The sequence below is a fragment of the Balaenoptera borealis genome, assembly GCF_965194805.1.
Source record: "Balaenoptera borealis genome assembly, contig: HAP1_SCAFFOLD_463, whole genome shotgun sequence".
Classification (NCBI taxonomy): Eukaryota; Metazoa; Chordata; class Mammalia; order Artiodactyla; family Balaenopteridae; genus Balaenoptera; species Balaenoptera borealis.
In genome coordinates this window covers 406,464-418,698 of record NW_028123734.1, presented here as the reverse complement: position 1 = coordinate 418,698, position 12,235 = coordinate 406,464, and the positions used below count along the sequence as shown (strand labels likewise).

Below are 12,235 nucleotides of genomic sequence, written 5' to 3'. Positions count from 1 at the left end.
TAAATGCCCTACCAAAAAACAAAGACGGGCTGAATGGATACAGAATCGAGACCCATATATATGCTGTCTACGAGAGACCCACTTCAGACTTAGGGACACATACAGACTGAATGCGAGGGATGGAAAAAGATATTCCATGCAAGTGGAAAACACAAGAAAGCTGGAGTAGCAATACTCATAGCAGATAAAATAGGCTTTAAAATAAAGACTGTTACAAGAGATAAGGAAGGACACTACATAATGATCAAGGGATCAATCCAAGAAGAAGATTTAACAATGATAAATATTTATGCACCCAACACAGGAGCACCTCAAGAAGTAAGGCCACTGTTAACAACCATAAAAGGGGAAATCGACAGTAACACAATAATAGTAGAGGACTTTAACACCCCACATAAACCAATGGACAGATCATCCAAACAGAAAATAAATAAGGAATCATAAACTTTAAATGACACAATAGAACAGACATTTAATTGATAGTTATAGGACATTCCACCCGAAAGTGGCAGAATACGCTTTCTTCTCAAGTGCACATGGAACATTCTCCAGCTTATATCACATCTTGGGTCACAAATCAAGCCTTGGAAAATTTAAGAAAACTGAAATCATATGAAGCATCTGTTCCAACCGCAACACTATGAGATTAGAAATCATTTACAGGGAAAAAAACTGTAAAAAAACCACAAATATATGGAGGTTAAACAGTGCACTGCTAAATAACCACGAGATCACTGAAGAAACCAAAGAGGAAATTTTAAAAATACATAAAAACAAATGACAATAAAAACACGAAAACTGAAAATGTACAGGGCACAGTAAAAGCAGTTCTAAGAGGGACGCTTATAAGCAATTCAATCTCACCTCAAGAAACAAGAAATATCTCAAATTAAGAATTTAACCTTACACGTAAAGCAACTAGAGAAAGAAGAACAACAAAAAACAAAAAAAACCAAACTTAGCCAAAGGAAAGAAATCATAAAGATCAGATCAGAAGTAAATGAAAAAGAAATGAAGGAAACATTACCAAAGATCAATAAATCTAAAAGCTGGTTCAAATTTAAGAAGATAAAATAAAATGAATGAAGGGAGATCAATAGTTTTACAAGCATCAACAGATCTGCAGTATAATTATATCCTAGACATATACTCCCTTAGTGCACTTCTGATAAGAAGCTATGGATTAACAGTCCACATTAACTTAGGCTGAGTTGCAGAAGAAAATCTGCATTTATACTTGTGTCACTTTTGCCTGTGCTAAAGAATTCTATTCTAGACAGACTTGCACTATAAAAAGATACATTTGTAATCAACAACAATTGAGAAGATACATGGAAGAAATCACTTCATTTTCATAACAAGAACAATAGCAAAAAAAATCAAAAGTATGACGAATGTTTAAAGCAATGTACAAAACCTACATGAAGAAAACTTGTATTTGATAGAACATAAGTCTTTTTTGTTCTATTTACTTTATTTTTAGTCATGATACTTAATGCTTTGAAATTTCAAGTGTTTTTTTTATAGCTTTAAAGAAGGATATACAAACAACACACAGATATACAGTTCTCAGGGTACCTTTAAATGAAATATTTTTCCTTGATGGGCTGTGTCCATTGCAGTGGGCTCATTGAATTTAGATGAGAAGTGTACCAGAGGAGACAGTATGATTTAAAGGGCATGCATTATATAATAGATATGCTACAAAGTGTATTTCTTTTCATCCCTCAACAGCTCTAAAAAGAAGATATGGGGATGTCCATTAGGAAAGCAAGAGAACTGGTTCCAAAATTTGACTCAAGTTTCCTTACCTAGCCCTTACCCCTAGGCAATTAATTCAGGTCTGCCTATTCCAAAGTTCATACACATCCACTTTCCACTGCCCACTGGTGCACTACTCTAATAAACAGTCCAATAAATAGGAAAGGGGAGTGGAGATCTTTGCTTTTCGTTATAGGCTGTTTAGATTCTAAAGAAGGTTTTCTGTTTTGTGGGATACTTAACTATTTTCTCTCTCAGATTTGAATTATAAATGCAGATACCTTATCTTCATTATGAAATTATAGACAGCTTGAGAGCAGAATATGATTCTACTTTGTATCCTTTAGAATATCTAGAACTGAGATAATAAATGAACAGACTAGGCATAAAAAGGAGAAGGATTTCAAGAAATATGGGTGGGAGTTCGGCCTGCAGGTGTCCAAGCTGCTGCGGCCAGAAGGGCGTGGCCAGAACTGCTTGAGTATCTACATTTCAGTTTCTGCACCTATCAAGAGTTTTAATTCATCATGGATAATCTGTCAGCAGAAGAAATTCAGCTGAGGGCTAACCAGGTTACTGATGAGTCTCCGGAAAGTACGAGGAGAATCCTGGGTTTAGACATTGAGTCTCAGGATACAGGAATCAAGACTATCACTATGCTGGATGAACAAGGGGAACAACTAAAACACACAGAAGAAGGCATGGACCAAATAAACAAAGACATGAGAGAAGCAGAGAAGACTTTAACAGAACTAAACTAGTGCTGTGGCCTTTGTATATGCCCATGTAATAGTATAACAAATGATGCCAGGGAAGATGAAATGGAAGAGAACCTGAATCAAGTGGGAAGTATCCTAGGAAATCTAAAAAACATGGCCCTGGACATGGGCAATGAGATTGAGGCTCAAAATCGACAAATAGAACGGACCACAGAAAAGGCTAACACCAACAAAGATCGTATTGACAATGCCAATGCCAGAGCAAAGAAACTCACTGACAGCTAAAGCTACTGCTGTACTTTTTTTAAAAAAATTTTATTTATTTATTTATGGCTGTGTTGGGTCTTAGTTTCTGCGCGAGGGCTTTCCCTAGTTGTGGCAAGCGGGGGCCACTCTTCATCGCGGTGCGCAGGCCTCTCACCATCGAGGCCTCTCTTGTTGCGGAGCACAGGCTCCAGACGCGCAGGCTCAGTAGTTGTGGCTCACGGGCCCAGTTGCTCCGCGGCACGCGGGATCCTCCCAGACCAGGGCTCGAACCCGTGTCCCCCTGTACTGGCAGGCAGATTCTCAACCACTGCGCTACCAGGGAAGCCCTGTACTTCTTTATCATTTATTCATTTCCCTAGCTCCTCCTTCAAAGTCATTACCTTTCCAGAGTTTGAAATTTTGTTTCCACACTCTTCTAATTGGGAGATGATGTGGAAGAAGATCTAGGAGTAACAGCCCCCCTATTCTTTTATTTTCTCTTTTTCCCTTGAGGGTAGACTGCTGCTTAGTTTTCCTTCTAGTATTTTCTTTCTCAGTCCATACTCTTAGGTTGGTTTTCATACATCACATATAGTGTTATTTTTCATTCTCTCCATTTACTTAGCAGGTTCTTCTGCTTTCAAAATTTGCAAGCATTGCCAAAGACAGCCACGTAAAAGGAAGCTGGGGGCACTGGGGGCAGGCACAAGGAGGAGAGGCAAGAGATAAGAGGTTGTTACCTCAGTAAAACGTGCAGACCCTAAAGCCAGAAGTTGCATAACCACAGTGAAGATCTAGTTGGGTTTAATTTCTATTTAAGTTGCACTTATTGCCAACTTAGGCCAATGCTTGGTTTTGGAGTCTGTATACACAACATTTTTGTTATACATCACAATTTCGCAACCTCTGCTTCAAAAAAGAATAGAATGAGTTTTCTCAAAGTGAGCTTAATTTCTGAACTCTTCGTGATTCATTTATGTACATAAATTCTATGATCCCATTTCATTTTGCACCATATAGGAATACATGGTATAAATGCATGGCTTTTTATTTTCATATTATTAGTACTATCATTTGGACTTCCCTGGTGGCACAGTGGTTAAGAATCCACCTGCCAGTGCAGAGGACACAGGTTCTAGCCCTGGTCCAGGAAGATCCCACATGCCATGGAGCAACTAAGCCCGTGAGCCACAACTACTGGGCCTGTACTCTAGAGCCCGTGAGCCACAGCTACTGAGCCCACGCACCACAACTACTGAAACCCACGCACCTAGAGCCCGTGCTCTGCAACAAGAGAAGCCACCGCAGTGAGAAGCCGGCACAGCGCGATGAAGAGTAGCCCCCGCTGGCCACAACTAGAGAAAGCCCACACGTAGCAATGAAGACCCAATGCAGCCAAAATAAATTAATTAATTTAAAAAAATAGTATCATGGTCCCATTACAGGCCTATTAACCTCATAAATGTGTCATTAGTCTTTGAAGAAAAAATATGTCAATATGTATATATAATATGAGAATTTCTCTCTAAGCAGGGCTTAAAATTTTTTGAAAAGTTTGACAAAGTATATCACATGAATTCAGATTTACCTCAATGCCAAGAATTGTTTAGATAGGAAAAAAGAAACTTGTTTTGATCTCAGGTAGAAAATGGTTAGATTACTCTGAGTTTTATGTAGCTTTAAACTTTTTTTAAAACTAGAATGTATTCTGTTTAACTAAAAATGATTTAGAAAATTATGTCTTTGTTTACTTATTGATGACTGCACTCTCATTCTCTTAGCCTTTTGTATTCAACTTCCAGAATCACATTTGTTTAGATCTTGAACAGTGTTATAAGAATTTGATTGGTATTTGTCACCTTTATTTAAAAACTAGCTTCTGCACACGTCAAAGCTATTGATGTCGATTGGTTTGACCAATAACCACTGTTTGATCCCTACAATTAAATTTTGTAGCTAAGGAAACTGTTTTTTCAAATAAGTGATGTGCTTCTGTGACTACTTTTTGGGGGGTGGAAAGCAATCATTTTGTCAGCTCTTATTTGACAAACTGAATAAAGCAAAGATCCATAAATGAAAAAAAAAAAGAAATATGGATAGAAGGGAAGAGGGAATCAATAATAAATTAGCCAGGTAAATATGTCTTAAACAATAGGTTTTAAGTAGACCTAGTATCATTAAGATATTAGTTATTCCTAAATTAATGTATACATGTAATGTGATCCCAATTAAAATAACAACAGTTTTGGCTTTCATTTTTGTTTTGGTGAGTGGTGAGGTGCTTTAGTCAAGCCAATTCGAAAGTTCACATGAAAAATAAACAAAAAAATTTAGTAAAACTCTGAATAAAAGAGCAATAAAGAGTAATGGCTCCTACATGATAGTAAACATTCACATCCCTCTCATGTGCCCAGTACATTCACCCCATTCTAATATCCCCCAAAACCTTAACCCATCCCAGCATCAACTCTAAGCTCAAACTCTCACCTAAATATCATCAACATAAAAGGTCCCAAATCTCATCATCTAAATCAGGCATGGGTGAGACTCTGGGTAGTATGGTCCATGCCTGGAAAAACTGTCTCCCCACCTGTGGACCTATGAAACTAGAAAACAACCTTTTGTAATATGGAAGAATCTTTTGTATTCTATTACAAGTTAATCACTAAAGGGGTGTTGCCTATAAGCTTAAATTATACATAATGGCCCATCTCTGGAACCCTGCTTTCCAGGTAATGAGTATTAAGCTAAAATACCTTTGTTTAGCTCACAGGAAACATCCTGATCAGGCCCACCTGTGAATGACTGCAGGGAGGAAAATATTAACACATCCCCTCCAGAGGCTGATGGGAACTAGGAAGTGTTTGACTTTACTCCCTCCCCTTTTAGTATAAAAGGAGCCTGAATTCTAACTCAGGCAAGATGGTTCTTTGGGGCATAAGCCCACCATCTTCTCGGTCTGCTGGTTTTCCAAATAAAGTCGTTATTCCTTGCCCCTACAACTCGTCTCTTGATTACTGGCCTGTCGTGCAGCGAGCAGTATGGTCTTAGACTTGGTAACACTTTCTCTTCCAGAATAGAGTGGTGGTACAGGTACAGAATAGACATTCTCGTTTTCATCTAGGAATGGAAAGGGGTCACCAAGCAACTCTAAGCCCAGCAGGACAAATCCCATTAGGTTTCAAAGAAGATTCTCTGTGGCTTGATGCCCTGTCCTTTGGGCCAATGGTGGTGGCCTTGTTGGCCCCTGGCCCTAAGCCTGTGTCTCTGGGCTCTACTTCCATGTCCACACTCTGCCTTTGGAACTGTTCATCCTTTTTCCTGAAGGTCAACCCATGTTTGTAGCCAAGTAGTTCTATCAGTCCCACAACCTGTTTGTAAAATCTCAGGAGTTTAACAGCCTCCCTTCATTTCTTCCTGTCTCTGTTCCCTTCAGTCCAAGCTGGCAGTGTTTCTGCTGATGTAACATTCTCAAAAACCACATTGGTCTTTGGTGTGTGTCAAGGGGGTCTACTCCATTAGGCAAAAGAGTTCTTCACTGAATCTCCCCGTATAAGCCCATCTCTATTCCGGGCTTCTGCTGAGATGGTTGAGTGGACCCAGGAGTCACCTACATAATCTCTTCTGCAACACGTTTTCCAGCCACACCTTGGCCCTCTCTCCCCAGCACACTTCCCCCAAAAATGAATTTCCTCGTTTCTTCATACTCTGTAATCTGGATTGGCTTGAAACCTTCCAAATAATCAAGGGCTGGTTCCTTTTTGCCTAGTAGTTCCTTGTTCAATTTCTCTCTTTCCTCGGGCATTTTACTATCAGCAGGAAGGAGCTTTGCTTGGAAATCTCTTCAGCTCCATATCCGAGTTTATTGCGTGTAAGTTCTATTTTCCACCCAGAATGAAGGAACACAATTCAGCCAAGTTTTCTGCCTCTTTATAACAAAAATTACCTTTTCTCCAATTTCCAATAATATGTTCCTCATTTCCTTTTAAAGTCTCACCAGAGAGATTTATATTTATAATTATAATCATATTTACATTTATATCAAGATTCTGTTCATGAACAATAGGATGTTCATGATGAGACGCTTTCCTTACAATGCTTTTGACTTCTCTCTGAGCTCTCACCAGAATCACCTTTAACATCATATTTCTACTTTCTCATCAAGATGATCTAGGATTTTCCAATCACCAACCTCTAAATTCTCCTAGCCTTTACTCATTACCTAAATCCAAAGCCACTTCCACATTTTTAGGTATCTGTTACTATGGCACCTTAGTTCCCAGTACCAGAATCTGTATTAGTTTCCTAGGGGCTGCCAAAACAAATTTTCACAAACTTGGTGGCTTACAACAACAGAATTGTTTTCTCTCTACAGTTTTGGAAGGCCAGAAGTCAAAAAATCAAGGTTTGGGCAAGGTTAGTTCCTTCTGGAGGCTCTGAGGGACTATCTGTTCCATACCTTTCCCCTAGTTTCTGGTGGTTGCTGGCAATCCTTGGCATTTTCCTGGATTGACCACTCAAATCTCTGCCTCCATCTCCACATGGTGTTCTCCTTTGCGTCTCTGTGTGTGTTCTTTTCTGTTTCTTATAAGGACAATCTCATTTGATTTAGAGACCACTCTCATCTAATGGGATCTCACCATAATCCTTACCTTAATTACATCTGCAAATACCCCAATGCCAAATACGTCACATTCTGAGGTTCTGGGAGGACATGAATTTTGAGGGGACACTATTCAACCCATTATGGTTAGTTATACTTCAAGAAAATTATTATTTTTAAAAAGTTTCCAGAGCTTGCTTATATAAGATAGATAAGCTAGTGTATTAGGGCATTTTTCTCCTACTGAAATGTTCTTCTCTAGCCTGTTTGGCCCATTTTAAAATCCTGGTATCCACATGGTGATTTAAAGTGATCCTCCTTTTCTGTCAAGTAAATTAGAATTTCTGTCTCATTATGCTCCCAGTGTTGAATTTTCCTTTTGATCTGATTGACTTCTGAAGTGATAAGTTCCCAATTTGTTCTGGTACTTTGAGCATATAGTTGCTGTTTTACACATCAGAGCTTAAGGCCCCCTGAGGGGTTTCTGTGATTTTCCCAGGAATCTTAACAGTAAGTTTCATTCATATTTTCACACCATATTTACTACTACTTTCCAGACTCCGGTTTATTCTACCAATTTGTTGCATTTTCGTTGATGTGTATACTCTATTTCTCCCTCTCTTGGTCTCTCTGTGGAGTACAGAATGGCTGTGCGCTGCTTTTCTCTGTTACGCGGTGCTGGTGTGACTGGACCCCTCACTAAAGCAGACTCCCCACCCTTCCTGCCGGGTTCTCCTTAAATTTGTCAGTTTTAAAAAATATTCACCTCATAGCAGACCTCATTATGAGGTCTAACATAACACTTGTAGCCTCAATAAAGCCATTTTTAAAAAACTTGTAATTTCCCAACATTTCATGAAATAAGCAGCTCCACGTTTTTTTTTTTAATGTTTCCAATATCATGATTTCATCTTTTTTGTTATGCTACCTGACCGTGACCAATGTTAATGTTGTGGAGGTTGCTTTCTGATACAAACTAAGTTATAAGAACTTATTTATGGTCAGGAGTATATAGGCAACTTGTGGGCCAAATTCTTCCCCTCTCTTTCAACATTTTATCCAGCCAAGTACATACACATATCAAAATGCAGCCACCAGTGTCATATAACACTCTGACCTGCTTCCAAATTCAGAGTCTGTCCTTTTATCTCATGACATGGCTGTTACCATCTTGTCCAGAGCCAAGTGTTCCTTGATAATATGCATTCCTTATCAATGCAGCCTCTGCATGGAAATCCCTGAAGATGAAGGTTGGTGTAAACCTTCCTATGTCCATGAAAGTGGTATCAACAGTGTTTGATCCATGAACAAAGTACGTGTGCACTTCTGATGGAAGTTGGGAGAAAATGTGAAAGAGTATAATTGATGGAGCACCCAATGAAATAAAATACAACACTTCAATGTAATGAGTAGCAGGATCTTGATCTACAACATGTGTAGATCAGGGATATATATATATGTATATGGGAATTAGAGCAAAAATGAGTGGGGATTTTTTGTTTTGTTCTTGAGCTCATAGAGGAGTTGTTAAGAAGACTCTTGCAATCATATCATGGAGGTGCTACCCCCACAAAGTGCTGCCCCTTTGGTTTTTCATGAGAGGGAAATATATATATATAAAACCTTTATATATATATATATTTCCCTCTCATAAAAATAATATATATACATTAATATTATAGTAAATTATTATATATTGTGAAATATTAATATTACATTAAATTATTATCTTTAAAATTATTATACAATATATTAAATTATTATATATTCTGTATATTATATTAATAATATATATTTCCCATATATATAACCTTTTTATATATATAGATAGATATACACATAACCTTAATTGTTTTGGGGCTAGTATTTCTTGCAATTGAGTGCAGTTTCCAGTTTTTCACTCCCATTCTGGCTTCCCCTCAAAGAATAGTTCTTATGCTTAAACAGAAGTTACTAAAAATCTCAACATAATTCCCTACTACTCTTCTTGATATAGATAGATAGATACAGATAAACATATAGATATAGATAAAACCAATCAACATTACATTGTATAATTGTGTGGTGATGAAATGCAAAGCAAATTTATTTTTATTTATATTCTCATATAAAATATCAATAAAATAAGTTCCATGTAAGTAAAAGTCAAAAAAAGTATGAAAACTAAATAAATATTCACGCCAGTGAGGTCAGGTAAGGTTATGTTGTGGTATAAAAACTCCAAAAATCTTAGCTGTTAAACAACAAAACTGATTTCTTAGTTATATGATATGTCAAATACATATCATATAGGTTGGCAAGGACAGGGAGGCAAGACTTCACTTGACTGATGCCAAGAGATCTGATCGCCAGTGATTTTTTTTAATGATCTCTCTCGTTGAGAAGGGTGGCATTTGTCTAAAAATCCTTCTCTGAGATCTCTGTCTTTCAATGTATGAATCTATGTAACATCTCAACAGCAGTTAAGAAAAGTGAGTGCTTCTACGTGAAACTGGCTTGAATATTTAGATGAAGAGAACACAGTTTAAGTTTTAAACAAAGTGCATACTCTCTACTTACAAGGGGGTGAGCTCAATGGACATGTAACTACAATCTTGGTATTAGAAATATGTCTTCTCAAAATAACATTACAGAAATACAACTTGAATTTGCTAAAATAAAAAGAGATTGTTTCTCTTTTCTCTGCTTCCCTATATGTGTGTACTTTATTCTTATCCTCCTGGGGGGGATGGCTTTTTTGTTCCTTCAATGAATGTGGGTACCTAAGATTATGTCTTTGGTTCATGAGATGAATCAGATGGGAGTGGGAAAGTGAAACATTTTAGTCTCATTTTAGATTCCTAGGGAAGAATCATGATCATCCAACCCTAGGTCAGAAGCTCATCCCTGATGAATCAACCAGAGGTTCGTCAGCTAAGAATATGACACCTTCTGTAGAGATCATGTGGATGGAAGGCGTTGCAGAGATGAACAGGGTAGAAAGTGTCTCCCAAAAAGAGAACACTGGACAGATAGAACAATAAGTGTCCAGAAAAAAAACAAAGAAAAAGACCCTGAAAAGAAGGTGAGTTACACATCACTGAAGAGTTAGCCAGAAGGACAATTTCATCTAATAGACATTGGGGGTTCAGGGGAAAGGAGTGGTCACAGGTCATTGTTACCAAATGACCCAAGGACTCAGGAACTCTTCTTCATCTCCCAAAGGAGCTTGAGACCGAAACTCAAGAGCACTCCTTGTGTCAGCAGGAAGGAGGTACCACCTTCCCCACATCCACCCTCCTCTTCCTCCTTACTTTCATTAGGAGTCCCTAAATGGGCACATTGGTCTGAATTTTGCCCATTGCCTCCACTGTGTAGTATTTTCTTGTCGCTTTAATTTTCTAATTTTTGTACATGCAGTGTCTTTTCTTGCCTCTTAAAATCATAGATGAATCCAGGGTTTATTTACTTAAAACACAAAGGTAATTTTCAGCAACTTGGGAATTTTCTTGTCTGTACCCAACACTATCATGGCCTATTTTGAAATGTGAAAGAACATGATGATTCCCAGCCTTAGTCTAACAAGGAGCTAAGTAACTCTGCAATGAAGCAAAATTCTAGATATTTAGCATTACTTTTCTTGTTAAAAAAATTTTTTTTAATATTTGGTTTTACCTGTGTTTTCTTACTGCTTTACCCCACTCTAGTAGAGGATTACCGCCCCCCAGTAGTAAAAAGAAGCAAGCATAAAACTTGGAAGAAACCCTCGAGAATACATAAAGAAAAGCGAAATATTTGGATTATTGGTGGAGCTTTTCCCATTTTGTTTTCTACATTCACTATTTAAAATATGCTTCTTACACATAGAAGGGCAGCAAAATGCAATGGCTCTAACAACTTGCAAACATAAAATGTTAATTAAAATTTGTGGCTCTCAAAGTTTCTAATGGCCTATAAAATTCATTCTGCTATCAGAATTTCAGTTTCTGTTCTCTTTTCTTGATTGTATCTCTAATTATAGACTATAAGCTAAAATAATTTTATTTTTATATTTTACAAGAGCTATAAAAGAAAACCACCAAATGTTTAAAAATATAAATGGCTTCCTAAGATTGTTGGTGCAAATACTATTAAATAATTTGGTTTCACTATGAAGTGAAGACTTCTAACAGAAATGACTGTGCCTTTATTTCATGGATTAGAATTTAGGGAAAATAATTTCAAATACTGATAAGGTCTAATTAAATTATGGACATAATTCCATCTGTAGGTGATGATATTACATATTCATTTTCTTTTTTATCTAAATGGCACAAGAATGTGACAGGAAAAGGTGAGTTATCACTCCATTTTTTGAGTATACATACAAGTTTGGTCTCTTAATCTTACATAGTAGTTAAGAAGTCGAAATGATGACAAAGAAGAGTCAGAAATCAAGACAATGGTGATACTAATAGCTGCCATTCATTAACTAGCCCCATACACCACGCACTGAAACTCCACTTTTTACCACAACACTGAAAGTTACCATTTTATTTTTTTACCAGCTTTATTGATGTATATATATCATATATATTCCCATAGAATTATATGTTATATAGTATAAATATACATATATATATATACCATAAAAGTCACCAAATTTAGGTGTAAAATTCAATAGTTTCTAGTAAATTTGTAGTGTTGTACAACTAAGACCACAACCCAACTTTAGAACATTTCCACCCCCGCATAAAGATCCCTCGTGTTCATCTGCAGCCACTCTTCATTCCCACTCCAATTCTAAGTGATGACTAATGTACTTTCTGTCTCTACAGATTTATATTTTGTGGATATTTCATATAAATAGAATTTTATAATCTGTGCTTTTTAGAATTTACTTATATCTGAGGTTCATCTGTGTTGTAACATGGATGGGCATTTGTAT

The 12,235-nt window shown here is 37.1% G+C and overlaps 1 protein-coding gene and 1 pseudogene across 9 annotated transcripts in view; one reads left to right on the top strand and one right to left on the bottom strand.

The window, feature by feature from the left end:
• The window catches only part of LOC309621446 (uncharacterized protein), a 583,198-nt gene that overhangs the window by 164,968 nt on the left and 405,995 nt on the right, over window positions 1–12,235 (bottom strand). The window lies entirely within an intron of this gene.
• On the top strand, window positions 2,252–3,939 carry LOC309621452 (synaptosomal-associated protein 23 pseudogene; annotated as a pseudogene). Its single transcript has one exon. The product of its transcript is annotated as a synaptosomal-associated protein 23 pseudogene (transcript).